We start from the raw sequence: 18003 nt of genomic DNA on the forward strand, positions 1-18003 counted from the left end.
GTTTTTTTTTTAGGTACAGAAGTTCTTACTCGACTAAACGCTTTTTTATGTAAGGCAGTTCTTATCTGGGTATAAATTTGGCCCAGAAATAATATTTCTACTTTGTTCTCCGTCCTTTCCTCCCAGCTTCCGGTAAACCATCACGCACTCTGAGGTTCTTTTTTTTTTTTTTTTTTACTCTGAGGTACTTGATCGTCGCGCGTTTTCCCAACAACCAAGCTTTTCTTTGTTCGAGGTCATCTGTTGTCTTTATTGAAGTAAGTTAACTTTTGGCGGTTCAATTTGTTTTGTGGGCGATTGTGCCGCCATCTCGACCTCCGGCTGAGATATGTTTCATGGCCTAAACGAGCGTGTATTCACACGGTGTAACAACACACGATGTAGATTCGACTCACCAACCCGACACACAGCCCAAAATCTTACTCGCATTATTGCAGTAAGATTTCAGCAGTACCCCGTTCTCACAAAAACTTGCAGTAAATAAATAACGACAGCTATCTCGTTTCCCGTAAATATGACACTGGTTCGCGCGCGCACACTCCGCTTCGCGCTTCGTTTACTGGAAGAACTCGTACTTCAACCCATAAAAAAGTTGCTAATGAAAGACAACACGTGTCTGTGAGTTAAAACATTTAGACTAATAAGATCTGCTGCTGCCCGTGCACATAAGTCAATCACACAGAGCGCGTGCAGCCCAGGTCTTGATCTCGGTCCATGAAAACTTGCCGATAACTTGGGCCTAAGTTATGGGGAAAATTATCTTCAGATGTTAGATCCTCAAAAACTTTAAATACTTTTAAAAACAAGATTCGAGCAAATGTAGACTTGCTTACAAGTCGAGCTTAGAGAGCGCGAAGCGCGATCGTCAGAGCTCGACGAGCGAGCGCGGAGCGCGAGCGAGCGAGAGCTTGCGCCAGGTCCATTCAATGAGAAGCGAGCGAGCGACTTGGAGAAAGTCTAGAGCAAATGTGATTCGCTAACATATCTCGAAAACAAATAATGCAGACGTATTTTGTGGCCGGAAAAGGCGTCTGCTCTCGCAGGTTTGAGGTCGTAAACAAAGCAAAATTAAAAACTAGCCAGCATAAATTTAAGTAAAGCAATCGAGTAACCGATTAAAATCTTTCAATTGTCCATTAACAAAATGAAACTTCAAAATGGCATATTAGTCAGTATAGTTCTCTAGGATAAAAGTATACATGTTCAGCTAAACGAGTGCCGAATAATTGTTCTCGTAAACTGTAAAGGCACGAATAACCGTTTACACGAGCACTTGACTGACTGATAATGATGATGATGATGATGATGATGATGAAAAGATTAAGATTATTAAGATTAAGAACTAAAAATGTGATCTTTGTTAGAACTACAGTACTCGAAAATGTGTTTGCAATCATTCTTATTCAATCAGTCCTTAAGATTTTGTAATCTTAAAGAAGGTGCTTTTTACTGTTTTCGTCGTCGAGATATTTTGGCACGTATCTTCAGACAAATATGAATACAATTATTTTAGACTGTATTCCAATTGTTCAGTGATATTGGACTTCCTTGGTTGGTGAAGTTTGATGGACAATATTCATGAGCCACTTGAACTAAAAACTTAAACATGGCTAACTTTCTAACGCTCGGGAAGGCTAAATTGCACTTCAGTTTTATCGAGGCGATCAGGCGAAATGTTGAGATGGAAACTTCAAGGTAGATAGAGCGGAGACTCCTCATTGCCCTGTACATGAACTATCAAGCATCCTATGCAAGCTACAGAAAACACCCTTGTTCTACAAACAAAGGAAACAGACGCAGTTTGGAATATATAATATTCCTGGTTTTATTGAAGTTTTTCTAAGATCGAGCGGCTACAGAGTACTTGAGAATTACCTAATCGAAGTTTCCTTATTAAAAAGGCGTCCATTCTAACAGTTCAGATGACATATTTTCCACTAGTGCTATGGTCGGGATTTAACGCTCATTTAACCACGCGTTGTCCCCGAGGGGGGGGGGGGGGGGGATTAACAAAATGTCGGTTTGACCGGGGCCGTTGACCGGAAGCGGGGAACACAGCGGGGACTTGTCGTGAAGGAACATTAAGCCGAGTCCTGGCCTTGTCCTTCTAATTTTTATGTGATTTTAAATAAAAACAGTCACAAACGTTTCCATTACTGGGTATGTGACTTAGTTTAATTTAATTAGATAAATGATTAAATCGAGCTTATTTCACGAGACGTTTGAGTTACGGCGGGTACACGCACTAGGATCGGATTGGAATTAAGTCGCTCAAGATGGTCTATTCCGCGTGATAAAACAAAAAAAGTGGCTCGTTACCAATGGTTTGGTGTCGTTATCCAAGAAGAATCGATACACAGGTTGAGCAACTCCAAGACAAGACTTCAACTCGAATCATAGATGGCAGAAGTGAGCTCGTTATATGTACTGACAGAACCACCTTTGCCGGTTTGATACTAAATCAAAATCTACAATATGCTGACATGCAATTGAAAAATTGTAATGATGAAAAATGTTATGAAACGTTACGTCCGTCGCAATGTCGATTTTTACCAACAAACCCAAGCTGATTTGTATTTTATTTGGTTCTGAAGAACGGTACTGATGCCCTCCATGCGGAGCGTTTGACAGTCTACTTGACTCCGGGGGCGGGGTAACACCGGGCCAATGTTAAATTCCCCGCGATGTCCCGGGGGTCGAGGGGGCTGGGGTTTCAATTGACTGATGCATAAATCCTAAGTGAGAGTGGTAGGCTGAGTAAACAGACGTTGGTGCCACTCACTGCGAAGTTGTGACGTCTGTTCATCAGCCTATGAAAGCAATTACCATCTAACCTGCGACCTACGCTGGGGGGAGACAAGGAAGTCTTAATGAACGGGAGTTCTCTATACTTTTCTGTTTCGATTTCGCATTCGCGTTATCGATGCCCACCATCTACATCATACGGAGTTAAATTCATGCGCGTGCTGTTCGTGCGACAAACCTTCCACAGGTTCATGATTTCTTGCACAACTGTCACCCTCGCTAATCAGAAGAAACGGAATGCACCATGTTCAAGCTACCTCCTCTTCTCTTATGCTACTGATATCCACGGGCTTTAATCCTTACGTTTCAGCTTTCTTCGCCACTCGACATGCTATCATTGCCTTCATCTTTTTGTTCTAACGACTCCAGAACCCTCTCTGCGCTAACGAACGAACGCTTCACAACCGACGCCAAATGTTTTGATTCGAAAGAATAGTGACTCGCAGAATACATCGGGGAAAGGGAGGGGGAACTAAGGAAGCGAAAAAAATGAGGGAGTTCGGGACCCTCCCCTCCCCTTTCCCGATTACTTAACTCGGCGCTTCACAGCCCGAGTACAAAGAACGCGAAGAATTTGATAACGCGACCGAAGACTTTACTCCTGCCACCCAAGTATAAAAAACGAGACCAAAAACAATAACTCGTGGCCCGAAGTCTTATCTCTCGGCCCATCGCGACCCAAAAAATAAAAAAGAATTTGATAATGCTACCGAAACCTTAACTCGTGCCGCCTTTCGGCCCGAGTAATAACTACGTTGGATGAGTCTGGCCACGGATATGGCAGGTTTCATTGAATAAAGGCTAAAGCTGACAACACCGCAATAAATGTAAACGGTTAAACTTAATTAGAAAACGTAGCGAAAGGGGGGAATCGCTACTTATATTGACTGGTCGACAAGGAAACATTAATAAGCCGTTGGCTTGCGAAAGGGGAGAGGGTGGGAAAAAACACTCTGATGGCAAGGGAAGGAAGGATGCAATTAACAAGGAATCTCGACTACAAACCTAGTCGGAACCGCCTTACTAGACGAAATCTTGGTACTTGGTACTGATGACCTCAACGGGTTATCACAATGATAACTTGCTTAGGTCTTCACATCGCGACATAAAAAAAAACATCATGGGTTTCCATAATGTTCGCTTCTATTATTTCAATGACATACCAATCAGCCTTTTTATTATCGTTTAAGCTCTGTAAGTTGTTCTATGCATTAGTAATCATTTATCTGCCTCGATTAGCCTTTGCTACTTGTGGGTAACTAAGTATCTGATATGTCATGAAATAAACTGTTGTTGTTGTTGTTGTTGTTGTTAGGCTTGATTTCCAGAATTAGGTTTAAGACAAATGGCAGAAATGACCACGTGACAATGTTTACGCGATTCGTTATCTCCGTAATAGAGATATTTAGAATCGCATTTACGGAAAACGACAGACGTAAGATTTGTGTTTACATTTCCTAAAAAAAAAAAAAACCCAACAAAAACAGTAAATAAATGATAATAATGTAAAATAATTCTGGCCTTTGACGCTGACGCAAATCTACTCAATTGTGCTGTAACGGAAAAAAGCGAGTGAGGGTCAACATGGTCACGTGGTCATTTCTACCGTTAGTCGTTTGGCGTAAACGTAATTCTAAATTTCTCTTACGTTTTGTTTTATTTGTTTGTTGACCAAAGTTATTTTTCTAGAAATCATTACTGAGCCCCAGGGCCTTCGCTTATCTCTCTAAATTATGGGCCTGGGCACGACATTCTTGCGCAGTTTGCCGAATTAAAAACGTTTTTACCACTATCGGCACGGTTATTTGTACCTTACGTCCACTAGCGAAGGTGAAATGCAACTGAGCGGAGGTGAATTCTCTTCATTCTTCTCGTTCCTTATGGAGCCCATGACTGATCTAGAACCAGGAAGTTCTTCTTGCCCGGAAAGTCCTGACAACGAGAGGCAAAACGCGCAGCAAGATGTTGGTAAGTAAAGCGTGATTTGGAGTTTGCCACTGCGATGCTCCGGACCTAAAATGACACGAACTGTTCAGCGACTAATTGAACCAAATGTTTCAAAAGTGCAATGATATAGAACTCACCACATCAGTTATATTTTAATTTTTCTCGTTTTAACCAATTGGAATTGAATAATGTGGAACTTAACAAATATGGAACCCAGACGCGTCGTAGTGTAACCCTGCTATATGATGATTATTTTGTGTGCCTTAATTTATTTCGACTACAAAACACTGTCTTTCTGCCGTCTGACAAGGTTACGATGTTCTTCTGTTTGCAATAGGTAGTTGAACGAAAAAAGTTACTTACAACTCTTAACTACATGAATTTTGCACAATAAAGATGTTCGAAAGATTTGAGTCTACAAAAACGAACACGAACAGACACTGATTCCAAATTATGTTTCCATCGAGAGAAAGTATAATTTCATTGTAAAACGGACGATCGAACAGATAAAAAATAGTTTTTTGTTAATGGCTGCGGAAAAGCAAATTTTGCCTTCTAATCTTCCATTAAATAAAAAGAGAAAAGACTCTTTGGACACCGTAAACTTTTGCTATTACTGAACGAGATTAAGGAGAGCAAATCCTCGCCCTCTAGTCTTGCTTATACCAAAACAGATCACGAACACTTAGGTACGGTATTTGCCAGGATCGAGTTAAGTTAATGATGGCAAATTTTCGCATTCTAATCTTTCCCGTACCATAGAGATCATGGCACTCCCTTGTCTAGGGAAGGTATTTTTGTCGAGAGCCAAGGAGCGAAGGAGATATGCTCCGTACTGCGCCCAAATTAGTATTATTATCATCTTGTCAGCTCTACTATTGAGTAAAGTAAAGGACGGCAAATTTTCGCTTTCTAACCTTTCCCGTACCATAGAGATCATGGCACCCCCTTGTCTAGGGAAGGTATTTTTGTCGAGAGGCGGGGAGCGAAATGAGAAGGAGATATGCTCTGTACTGCGTCCAAATTAGTTTCATTATCATCTTGTCAGCTCTATATTTCAACAATATACAAGTTGTCGTAATTCAGTTTCCCTACTTAAGGTCAGAAAGTTAAATAAAACAATTGGGAATAAACTTCCCTCGAACTGTGAGTGGAGATGATCTCTCCGTGACTCCGAGACTGCACAAAATGGCTTCCTTATAATGTAATCAAGACTTCTTATTTCTTAGCCAATCAGCGTTTGTTTTCGAACGGATCAAAGTTGGCAATGCCTACCGCGTAATTACTACTGCATAATACTATTTCTGACGACGTAAAAAAACTGACGAAAAAAAGCTTCTAATTCACAAAATAAAGGCGAGTTTCGTGTTTCGTGTCAGTAAATAGCAAACATATTCTAAGTTTTGGTTGTCACGAATTCAATCTGTCATGACGCATTTAATGTTACACCAAACGAGTGATGCTTGTGGATTACGCTTCGCGATCTAACCTATTAAAGGTTTAACTTTGATGTCGAAATGACTTTGTTTGTGTGTATTACTCGGCCTCGACTTGAAAATGAGGTTATAGGCTACTTGAAAGTGCCCCGCCTATTTGATATGCGCAAATTGAATTTTTGTCAGCCATGCCGCATTTTTGGACCAAATAGCCGACCATTTCTTTACTATTTTCCTTCTAGTCACACAGGTTATTTATGATGAAATACCGCTTATAACCCTGAGGAGTTGTTCAGTGTGGTCTCATAGTACGGCCCTTTAGGACGACGACGAAATTGAGAACGACACACACACAAAAAAAACTTTAATAAGCGAAACAATCGCTCACTGGTGGGCTGAACGCTTCGGTACATTTCTTTGCCGCTTCCTACAAAACTACAACATGAAACAGCCAAATTAAAGGTTTTAATTGTGGAGGACACGGGCTACATGAAGATGGATTTGCCTTTCGTTATCTGAATCTGACCATCGTATTTTAGAATGCAATTCTTTGACTCTTCGGCCATATGAGAGAAATTGATGAAGCAAGAGAAATAACAGAGTAATTTCCTTTCAAAGTCTCGTTTACCTCCTAGTTGCCGTTGTGGTTGTCTAAGATTCATACTTACGAACTCAAGTTTCTCTTGGTATGATAATAGTTGAGAAAAGAGTAGGGATGCAATGGGATGGGTGAGGGAGGTGGGGTAGGAAGGGGGCATGAAAGTTCCGCTTCCCATATCCAGCAATCCCAGTTCAGTTTCGGGGCTGACTTTCTCTAGGGTTGTTAAGCATTTAGTCGTCCCCTCACTCGTGAAGCTCCCAGAGAACGTCTCTACCCCATCCTTCCTCCTTGGGGATAACGCCTACAGGATGGGCTACGGTCCAGACCTCGTTTCTTTTCACCTCCAATAGACACCAGGCCGTGTTTTTACCCGGGTTCTCACCCTCTTGTCCCCTAACTCCCGCTCCCACAAAAAGATACTGAGATCATAGCCTGCATAACTGGCGTTTATTTAGCCAAGTGCGCGCGAAGCGCGAGACATGACACAAGGCGAGAGAGCCTCGCGCGTATCCTCCAGGCGCTGTCTGCACATCCCCGATATAGTAGAAGTAATATTTTTTTTGTTTTCTTATCGCGTCGTATTTTTTTCGCACCCCTCTCGTCGCGCGTGACTCGCGCCCCGTGCTCGCCTCGTTCTTGCCTCCGCTCGCCTGATAAAAACGCAAAAGAAACCCGTCTGTTCTGCAGGCTAGATCGGGGTACGAGATTGACGAGCGCCAAATCTGGGTGTCACAAGTGTCTTATAATCATTTCAATTTATGCTTCGTCTTTCTTCTTAGGACCAGGCAAAGCAAAGGCAAGAGGAGTTCCAAAAGACGGACCTGGCTTAGTGAAGAAATCTAAAGTTCGAGCCAAGAATCCGCGCACAACGTTCTCATTCCTTCAGAAACTGACGCTGGAGAATGAGTTTCACCGCACGCCATATCCTACAGTGGCACTGCGGGCTCAGTTGGCCGAAAAACTGGGACTCAGACAGGAAGTTGTGCAGGTACTTTATATACAGTTCCCAAAGAAGTATTAAATACATGACTCCATCGCACCAACAAATCATGTTTAGTGAAACTAGGTTTAATGAAAGGAAGACTCGAGAAAGAAAACCTGACTGAATTGAGAGACTGGATTTTACAAAATACCGTGATTCAAGGTCTAGCTCCTGAAAAGCATCAATGAGCAACTTCTGTGAAGAAAACAATTCACTCCAAACCATGTTTAACTAAACAACTTTTTCGATGTGTTTTAGTTTTGGGGTGAACGGAGCAACAGTATTTGAGCTTATCTTAAAAATTGTAACGCAAACATCACATCTACCGTTAATCACTCATTAACTATTGTTGACTTTCTTAAATTTATGGCAAGGAGTTACTTATTGTTCCTATTCACAGTGTAGTCAGAGGTTGATGGAACTGTATAACCGACACAAACAGTCAAACTTTGTTGCTGGTGCTTCGACGAAAAAAAGTGAAAACTTTTATCCTTACTCAGTGACAAGCTTTCGTGTCGCGGTACCAACCACAAATATTAACTAATCGCAATTTAGCATTTGAGACGGCATAACCGAATCATACTGCATGTCGTTTCAAACACAATCAAATTAGCCACCGGATTGCGATCAGCTGTTAAGAAAACCTCATTGATGATGCTGTTAACAGGCTATTTGTTAACTCCGGTATTGCAAAGCGCCAAGGCTCTGTACATAAACACTACCATAATACCGTTATTGAATCTCAAATGTTTCTATTCTCTCTTTAGAATTGGTTTAAGAAAAGACGTTATCGATGGCGAAGGGATTGTCCAAATGTTGGTGCACCTGTGCCTGTTCTTAACCTCGAATTCGTTCCATCGGCGCAATCCCGAGTCCAGGACTTCCAGTGCACATGCCCGCCACACTCTGATACATTTCCCGAAGCAGAAGAAACAACGGTTCCAGTACCTCACAGTTTCCACTATTTTGTTTAAGTGTAGTCTGAATTTATTTAAGTTAAGTTTGCTGTAAGTGGTCGCTCATGGGATAGAAATCTTTACCTCATTTGAAAACCGTTTCGAGTTACCATCTAAGCCCAGTTCCTCGAATCTTTGAGTTCCGGTTTTTTGACTGTCTTGCTAAAGTCATATTCATAGTCATAGTTATAGTTATGTCTCATGATCATGTTCATGGTACATATATTCTATTCATTCTACAGTGCAATAAAATAGATTGAAAGGAAACATTTCTGCTTTACAAGGATCCCGTGCCGCATGTCCAAACCCTTACCCCTTTATATACCATTTTTGTCAGAAAAGGTAACCCTTTCATATAGCTACAGAAGAACTGCATCTCTTTGCGGATGGTTCTGTTCGACATATTTTGAAAAGCACTTTTAAATTCCTAAATTGCAGTTTTTTCTACCTTTTTCCATACTTTTTACCACCCTTTCGTATTTGGTAGAGCTAATCACGTTTTCATCTCATCATTAGCTCATGTAGTGTTCCGTGCATTAGCATATGTCACACTATTTTAAAAAAATTAAAGGCAGAAAAATCTGCAGATCAATGTACAGAAAAATTCCAATAGATTCACGACAGCATTTTTCTTTAAACAGTCTACACGTATTTTAGAAATAAAGATTTTCGAAATTTATTGACTTGGCAGTGGACTTCCTTCTCAAATCATCTTTTTCTCACCCTTAAAAAATATTAATATCGCCACATTTGCCTGTTAGACCGGCCTAATTTCAAACATGAGCTCTGTGGTAAACTACTTGGTAAGTCCCACGAAACCGAGGAGCGCAGAGGATAAAATAACATGACTGTGTTGAATGAATCTGGCCACGGATGTGAAAGGTTCGAATCAAGGCTAAAGCTGACAAAACCGCAATAAATGTAAACGGTTAAACTTAATTAATTTTAAGCGCGTTTGGGGGGTGGGGGGAACGCTATTAATATTGACTAGTAGACAAGGAAACAGTAATAAACCGTTGGGTTGCGAAAGGGGAGAGGGTGGGAAAAAACACTCTGATGGCAACGGAAGGAAGGACGCAATTAACAAGGAATCTCGACTACAAACCTAGCGGGAACCGCAATCTTGGTACGTGGTACCGATGACCTCAATGAGTTATCACAGTGATAACCTGTTGAGGTCTTCATGTCGCGACATAAGAAACATTATGGGTTTCCATAATGTTCGCTTTTATTAGTTTTATGACTACTAATCAGCCTTTTTATTATCGTGTGAGCATAATCAGTTATCCACCTCGATTAGCCTTTGCTACTTGCGCGTAACTAAGTATCTGATACGTTATAAAATAAACTGTTGCTGTTATTGTGTTTAATATTTACCTTGGGTCGATTTCCAGAATTAAGTTATGGACAAATGGCAGAAATGACCACGTGACAATATTTACGCGATTCTAAATCTCCGTATTAAAAAGAGACTTTAGAAACGCGTTTACGGAAAACGGCAGACGTAAGATTCGTGTTTATATCTAATGAAAAAACAAACAACAACAACAACAAAAACAGTAAAAAAATGATAATAATGCAAAATAATTCTGGCCTTTGACGCTGACGCAAAACCACTCAATTGTACTGAGAAACTGAAAACAGCGAGCGAGGGTCAACATGGTCACGTGGTCATTTCTGCCATTTGCCGTTTGGCGTAAACGTAATTCTAAATTTCTCTTACGTTTTGTTTTATTTGTTTGTTGACCAAGGCTATTTATCTAGAAGTCATTACTGAGCCCCAGGGCCTTCGCTTGTCCCTCTAAATTATGGGCCTAGGCACGACATTCTTTCGCAGTTTGCCGGATTAAAAATGTTTTCAGTTTACCACTGTCGGCACGGTTATTTGTACCTTACGTCCACTATCGAAGGTGAAATGCAACTGAGCGGAGGTGAATTCTCTTCATTCTTCTCGTTCCTTATGGAGCCCATGACTGATCTAGAACCAGGAATTTCTTCTTGACCGGAAAGTTCTAACATCGAGAGGCAAAACGCGCAGCAAGATGTTGGTAAGTAAAGCGTGATTTGGAGTTTGCCACTGCGGTGCTCCGGACCTGAAATGACATGAACTGTTCAGCGACTAATTGAACCAAATGTTTGAAAAGTGCAATGATATAGAACTCACCCCATCAGTTATATTTTAATTTTCTTGTTTTAACCAATTGGAATTGAATAATGTGAAACTTAAAAAACATGGAACCCAGACGCGTCGTAGTGTAACCCTGCTATATGATGATTATTTTGTGTGCCTTAATTTATTTCGACTACAAAGCACCGTCTTTCTGTCATCTGACAAGGTTACGATGTTTTTCAGTCCGTTTGCAATAGGTAGTTGCACGAAAAACGTTACTTACAACTCTTAAGTACATGAATTTTGCCCAATAAAGATCTTGGAAAGATTCGAGTCTACAAAAACGACAACACGAACAGACACTGATTCCAAATTATGTTTTTATCGAGAGAAGGTATAATTTCATTTCAAAACGGACGATTGAAAAGATGAAATAGTTTTTCGTTAATGGCTGCGGAAAAGCAAATTTCGCCTTCTAATCTTGCGTTAAACAAAAACATAGAAGACTCTTTAGACACCGGACACTGTTGCTTTTACTGAACGAGATTAAGGAGAGCAAATCCTCGCCCACTGGTCTTGCTTATACAAAAACAAATCCAAAAATTTAGGTAAGGTATTTGCGATGATTGAGTAAAGTTAAGGACAGCAAATTTTCGCTTTCTTACCTTTCCCGTACCATAGAGATCATGGCATCCCCTTGTCTAGGGAAGGGTTTTTTTGTCTAGAGGCGGGGAGCGAAGGAGATATGCTCCATACTGCGTCCAAATTAGTTTCATTATCATCTTGTCAGCTCTATATTTCAACAATATACACGTTGTCGTAATTCAGTTTCCCTACCTAAGGTCAGAAAGTTAAATAAAACAATTTGGAATAAGCTTCCCTTGAACTATGAGTGGAGATGATCTCTCCGTGACTCCGAGACTGCACAAAATGGCTTCCTTATAATGTAATCAAGACTTCCTATTTCTTAGCCAATCAGCGTTTGTTTCCGAACGGATCAAAGTTGGCGATGCCTACCGCGTAATTACTACTGCGTAATACTATTTTGTGTTTTAATTTTTACGCAATTAAAATCATAACAAGCACTCAAAATTGGTCGCTAATTTTTTTGCAGCTGAACAAAATTTATACAATATTCCTGACGACGTAAAAAAACTGACGAAAAAAGCTTCTAATTCACAAAATAAAGCCGAGTTCCGTGTTTCGTGTCAGTAAATAGCAAACATATTCTAAGTTTTGGTTGTCACGAATTCAATCTGTCATGACGCATTTAATGTGACACCAAACGAGTGATGCTTGTGGATTACGCTTCGCGATCTAACCTATTAAAGGTTTAACTTTGATGTCGAAATGACCTTGTTTGTGTCTGTATTACTTGGCCTTGACTTGAAAATGAGGTTATAGGATACTTGAAAGAGCCCCGCCTATTTGATATGCGTAAATTGAATTTTTGTTAGCCATGCCGCAATTTTGGCCGACCATTTCTTTACTATTTTCCTTTTTATTTATGTTATTTAGGTTATTTATGGTGAAATACCGCTTATAACCCCGAGGAGTTGTTCAGTGTGGTTTCAAAGTCATTAACTTTAGGACGGCGACGAAAATGAGAACGACACAAAATAATGAAAAAAGTTGAATTAGCAAAACAATCGCTCACTGGTGAGCTGAACGCTTCGGTACATTTCTTTTCCGCTTCCTACAAAACTACAACCTGAAACAGCCAAATTAAAGGTTTTAATTGTGGAGGACACGAGCACATGAAGATGGATTTTTCTTTCCTTATCTGAATCTGACCATCGTATTTTGGAATGCAATTCTTTGACTCTTCGGCCATATGAGAGAAATTGAAGAAGTAAGAGAAATAACAGAGTAGTTTCCTTTCAAAGTCTCGTTTACCTCGTCGCTGCCGTCGTTGTTGCGTAAGATTCATACTTAAGAACTCAAGTTTCTCTCGCTATGATAATAGTTCAGAAAAGAGTAAGGATGGAATGGGATGAGTGAGGGAGGTGGGGGGTAGGAGGGGGCATGAAAGTTCCGCTTCCCATATCAAACAATCCCAGTTCAGCTTCGGGGCTGACGTTCTTTAGGGCTGTTACGCATTTAGTTCTTCCCTCATTCGTGAAACTCCCAGAGAACTTCTCCGTCCCCTCCCCCCTCCTTGGGGGTAACGCCTCCAGGATGGGCTCCTGTCCAGACCTCGTTTTTAACCTCCAATAAATACCAGGCCGTGTTTTTACCCGGGTTCTCGTCCCCTTGTCCCCTAACTCCCGCTCCCACAAAAAGATACCGAGATAATAGCCTGTATAACTGGGGTTTATTTAGCCAAGCGCGCACGAAGCGCGAGACATGACACAAGGCGAGAGAGCCTCGCGCGTATCCTCCAGGCGCTGTCTGCACATCCCCGATACTAGTAGGAGTGAGATCTGGGTTGGCCTGCAGAACAGGCGTTATTTTTTTGCGTTTGTATCGAGTCGTATATTTGTCGTACCCCTCCCGTCGCGCGTGACTCGCGTCCCGCGCTCGCGTCGTTCTTGCCTCTGCTCGCCTGATAAAACCGAAAGAAAAAAAAAAAAATAATAATAATAATAAATAACGCCTGATCTGCAGGCTAGATCTGGGTACGAGATAAACGAGCGCCAAATCTGGGTGTCACAAGTGTCTTATAATCATTTCAATTTATGCTTCGTCTTTCTTCTTAGGACCAGGCAAAGCAAAGGCAATAGGAGTTCCAAAAGACGGACCTGGCTTAGTGAAGAAAACTAAAGTTCGAGCCAAGAATCCACGCACAACGTTCTCATTCCTTCAGAAACTGGCGCTGGAGAATGAGTTTCGCCGCACACCATATCCTACAGTGGCACTGCGGGCTCAGTTGGCCGAAAAACTGGGACTCAGACAGGAAGTTGTGCAGGTATTTTATATACGGCACCCAAAGAAGTATTAACACATGACTCCATCACACCAACTAAAACACATCGAAAAAATGGTTTGAGTGAATTGTCTTCTTCACAGAAGTTGCTCACCAATGCTTTTCAGGAGCCAGACCTTGAATCACGACATTTGTAAAATCCAGTCTCTCAATTCAATCAGGTTTTCTTTTCCAAGTTTTCCTTTCATTAAACCTAGTTTTACTAAACATATTTGGTTTTGGGGTGAACGGAGCAACAATAATTGAGCTTGTATCCTAAAAATTGTTCAAAAACAACGCAAACATCACACCTACCGTAAATCAATCTCTAACGATTATTGACTTCCTCAAATTTATGGCGAGGATTTATTTATTGTTCCTATTTACAGTGCAGTAATAGGTTGATGGAACGGTATGACGGACGAAAACAGTCAAACTTTGTTGCTGGTGCTTCGACGAAAAAATTAAAACTTTTATCCCTACTCAGTGACAAACTTTGGTGTCGCGGTGCCAACCACAAAAGGGAAATAGCATTGAGACGGCATAACCGAATCATACTGCATGTCGTTTCAAACACAATCAAAATAGCCACCGGATTGCGATCAGCTGTTAAGAAAACCTCATTGATGATGCAGTTAACGGGCTACTTGTTAACTCCGGTATTGCAAAGCGCCAAGGCTCTGTCCATAAACACTACCTTAATACCGTTATTGAATCTCAAATGTTTCTATTCTCTCTTTAGAATTGGTTTAAGAAAAGACGTTATCGATGGCGAACGGATTGTCCAAATGTTGGTACGCCTGTGCCTGTGATTAACCTCGAATTCATTCCATCGGCTCAATCCCTAGTCCAGGACTTCCAGTGCACATGTCCGCCACACTCTGATACATTTCCCAAAGCAGAAGCAAGGGTTCCAGTACCTCACAGTTTCCACTATTTTGTTTAAGTGTAGTCTGAATATATTTAAGTTTGCTTTTCGTGGTCGCTCACGGGATAGAAATCTTTACCTCATTTAAAAACCGTTTCAAGTTGCCATCTAAGCCCAGTTCCTCGAGCCTTTGAGTTCCGGTTTTTTGTCTGTCTTGCTAAAGTCATATTCATAGTCAAGTTATGTCTCATGGTCATGGTACATACATTCTATTCATTCTACAGTGCAATAAAATAGATTGAAAGGAAACATTTCTGCTTTACAAGGATCCCGTGCCGCCCGTCCAAACCCTTACCCCTTTATATACCATTTTTGTCAGAAAAGGTAACCCTTTCATATAGCTACAGAAGAACTGCATCTCTTTTCGGATGGTTCTGTTCGACATATTTAGAAAAGCACTTTTAAATTCCTAAATTGCAGTTTTTTCTACCTTTTTCCATACTTTTTACCACCCTTTCGTATTTGGTAGAGCTAATCACGTTTTCATCTCATCATTAGCTCATGTAGTGTTCCTTGCTTTAGCATATGTCGAACTATTTTAAAAATTAAAGGCAGAAAAATCTGCAGATCAATGTATAGAAAAATTCCAACAGATTCACGACAACATTTTTCTGTAAACAGTCTACGCGTATTTTACAAAATAAAGATTTTCGAAAATTATTGACTTGGCAGTGGACTTCCTTCTCACATCATCTTTTTCTAACCCTTAAAAAATATTAATATAGCGACATTTGCCTGTTAGAGCAGCCTAATTTCAAACGTCAGCTCTGTGGTAAGCTACATGGTAAATCCCACGAAACCGAGGAGCGCAGCGTATAAAATAACACAACTTTGTTGGATGAAAGGTTTCATTGAATCAAGGCTTAAGCTGACAACACCGCAATAAATGTTAACGGTTAATATCGTGACATTGCCTGTTACAACAGCCTAATTTTATAGGGGGAGGGGGGGAAACGCCACTAGTATTGACTAGTAGACAAGGAAACATTAATAAACGTTGGCTGGCGAAAGGGAAGGGGTGGGAAAAAACACACTGATGGCAAGGGAAGGAAGGACGCAATTAACAAGGAATCTCGACTATAAACCTAGTCGGAACCGCAATCTTGGTACGTGGTACCGATGACCTCAATGAGTTATCACAGTGATAACCTGTTGAGGTCTTCATGTCGCGACATAAGAAACATTATGGGTTTCCACAATGTCCGCTTTTATTATTACAATGACTAGTAATCAGCCTTTTTATTATCGTGTGAGAATAATCAGCTATCTGCCTCGATTAGCCTTTGCTACTTGTCGGTAACTATAAAGTATCTGATACGTTATAACATAAACTGTTGTTGTTGTTGCTGTTATTGTTGTTAATATTTACCTAGGGTCGATTTCCAGAATTAACTTTAAGACAAATGGCAGAAATGACCACGTGACAATATTTACGCGATTCTAAATCTCCGTATTAAATAGAGATTTAGAATTGCGTTTACGGAAAACGACAGACGTAAGATTCGCGTTTATGTTTCCTGAAAAAAAAAAAACAGCAACAACAAAAACAGTAAAAAAATGATAATAATGTAAAATAATTCTGGCCTTTGATGCTGAAGCAAAACTATTCAATTGTACTGAGAAACTGAAAACAGCGAGCGAGGGTAAACATGGTCACGTGGTCATTTCTACCGTTTGGCGTAAACGTAATTCTAAATTTCTCTTACGTTTTGTTTTATTTGTTTGTTGACCAAGGTTATTTTTCTAGGAGTCATTACTAAGCCCCAGGGCCTTCGCTTATCCCTCTAAATTATGGGCCTGGGCACGACATTCTTTCGCAGTTTGCCGGATTAAAAACGTTTTTACCACTATCGGCACGGTTATTTGTACCTTACGTCCACTAGCGAAGGTGAAATGCAACTGAGCGGAGGTGAATTCGCTTCATTTTTCTCGTTTCTTATGGAGCCCATGACTGATCTAGAACCAGGAATTTCTTCTTGCCCGGAAAGTTCTAACATCGAGAGGCAAAACGCGCAGAAAGATGTTGGTAAGTAAAGCGTGATTTGGAGTTTGCCACTGCGGTGCTCCGGACCTGAAATGACATGAACTGTTCAGCGACTAATTGAACCAAATGTTTGAAAAGTGCAATGATATAGAACTCACCCCATCAGTTATATTTTAATTTTCTTGTTTTAACCAATTGGAATTGAATAATGTGGAACTTAAAAAATATGGAACCCAGACGCGTCGTAGTGTAACCCTGCTATATGATGATTATTTTGTGTGCCTTAATTTATTTCGACTACAAAGCGCCGTCTTTCTGCCGTCTGACAAGGTTACGATGTTTTTCTGTTTGCAATAGGTAGTTGCAGGAAAAAGAGTTACTTACAACTCTTAACTACATGAATTTTGCACAATAAAGATCTTGGAAAGATTTGAGTCTACAAAAACGACAACACGAACAGACACTGATTCCAAATTATGTTTCTATCGAGAAAAGGTATAATTTCATTGTAAAACGGACGATCGAACAGATGAAAACGTTTTTCGTTAATGGCTGTGAAAAAGCAAATTTCGCCTTTTAATCTTGCATTAAGAGCAATTCTCCAGGAAAGTGAAGCAAAGTTGGAAATGAAAAATTTTAACCCCTCTTCAATTTTTGTGTGTAGGTAGGTTACCTTAGGGGATAGACAAAAACAACCATATTTGGATCGGCAGATGTATCGTTGCCATGGTAACCGCACTATATGACGTCGGCCTTGGGACCATGTTTTGAACAAAAGTTCCACTCTCAAAAAGGAAAAGGAAACGAGTCTGGTTCTCGGGTGCATGTGAACCAATTCAAATGAAATTCATACAGATGGTAGAACCACTCTTCCAGTTTATAAAATTTGCCGTTACAATAATTTGGGTTTTATAAACAAGAAGAAAATGCTCGTCCTACTATGTTCCCTGTCAGCCATTTAGACAAGCAGGAAAAACAAGCACAACGATATTCGCTATTTCTCCGAAAGTACTCTTTCCACATAAACCAAATTAGCAGCAGAGATTACGAAGATATTGACGTTTCTAAATATCATAAAATCAATTTGGGGAAAACTATACTCTGCCCATGGGTGCTGAAGACACCTGGGACAAATTGCAAAAAATTGCAAAATCGGTAATTTTGAGAGCTCTAGTATTTAGCTCAAACAGGCTTTAGAGAGAGAAAATCAGCTTCAAAAGTATCTTTTACCATCTTGCCTGCTACCTACATTTAGTAAATAAGGTTTTGGCCGACAAATTTGATGAAATATATTAATTGATGCAAAACCTACCTTGAGGGTATTGGGAATTTCATCAGGATGCTTTCGT

The 18003-nt window shown here is 40.4% G+C and overlaps 1 protein-coding gene across 3 annotated transcripts in view; it reads right to left on the reverse strand.

The window, feature by feature from the left end:
- Window positions 1-1481: 1481 nt before the first annotated feature.
- The window catches only part of LOC146461668 (tRNA wybutosine-synthesizing protein 4-like), a 47005-nt gene continuing 30483 nt past the window's right edge, over window positions 1482-18003 (reverse strand). Inside the window, exon 21 of one of the 3 annotated variants that reach the window (XM_085086760.1) lies at window positions 1482-4818. The gene's annotated coding sequence lies outside the window, so the exon portion shown is untranslated. Of the gene's footprint in view, window positions 4819-10330; window positions 10821-16381; window positions 16742-18003 lie in introns of those variants that run through there. The other 2 variants (XM_085086759.1, XM_085086758.1) reach the window with 2 other exon arrangements.

The sequence above is a fragment of the Pavona decussata genome, unplaced genomic scaffold (genome assembly GCF_977016875.1).
Source record: "Pavona decussata unplaced genomic scaffold, jaPavDecu1.1 SCAFFOLD_195, whole genome shotgun sequence".
Lineage (NCBI taxonomy): Eukaryota > Metazoa > Cnidaria > Anthozoa > Scleractinia > Agariciidae > Pavona > Pavona decussata.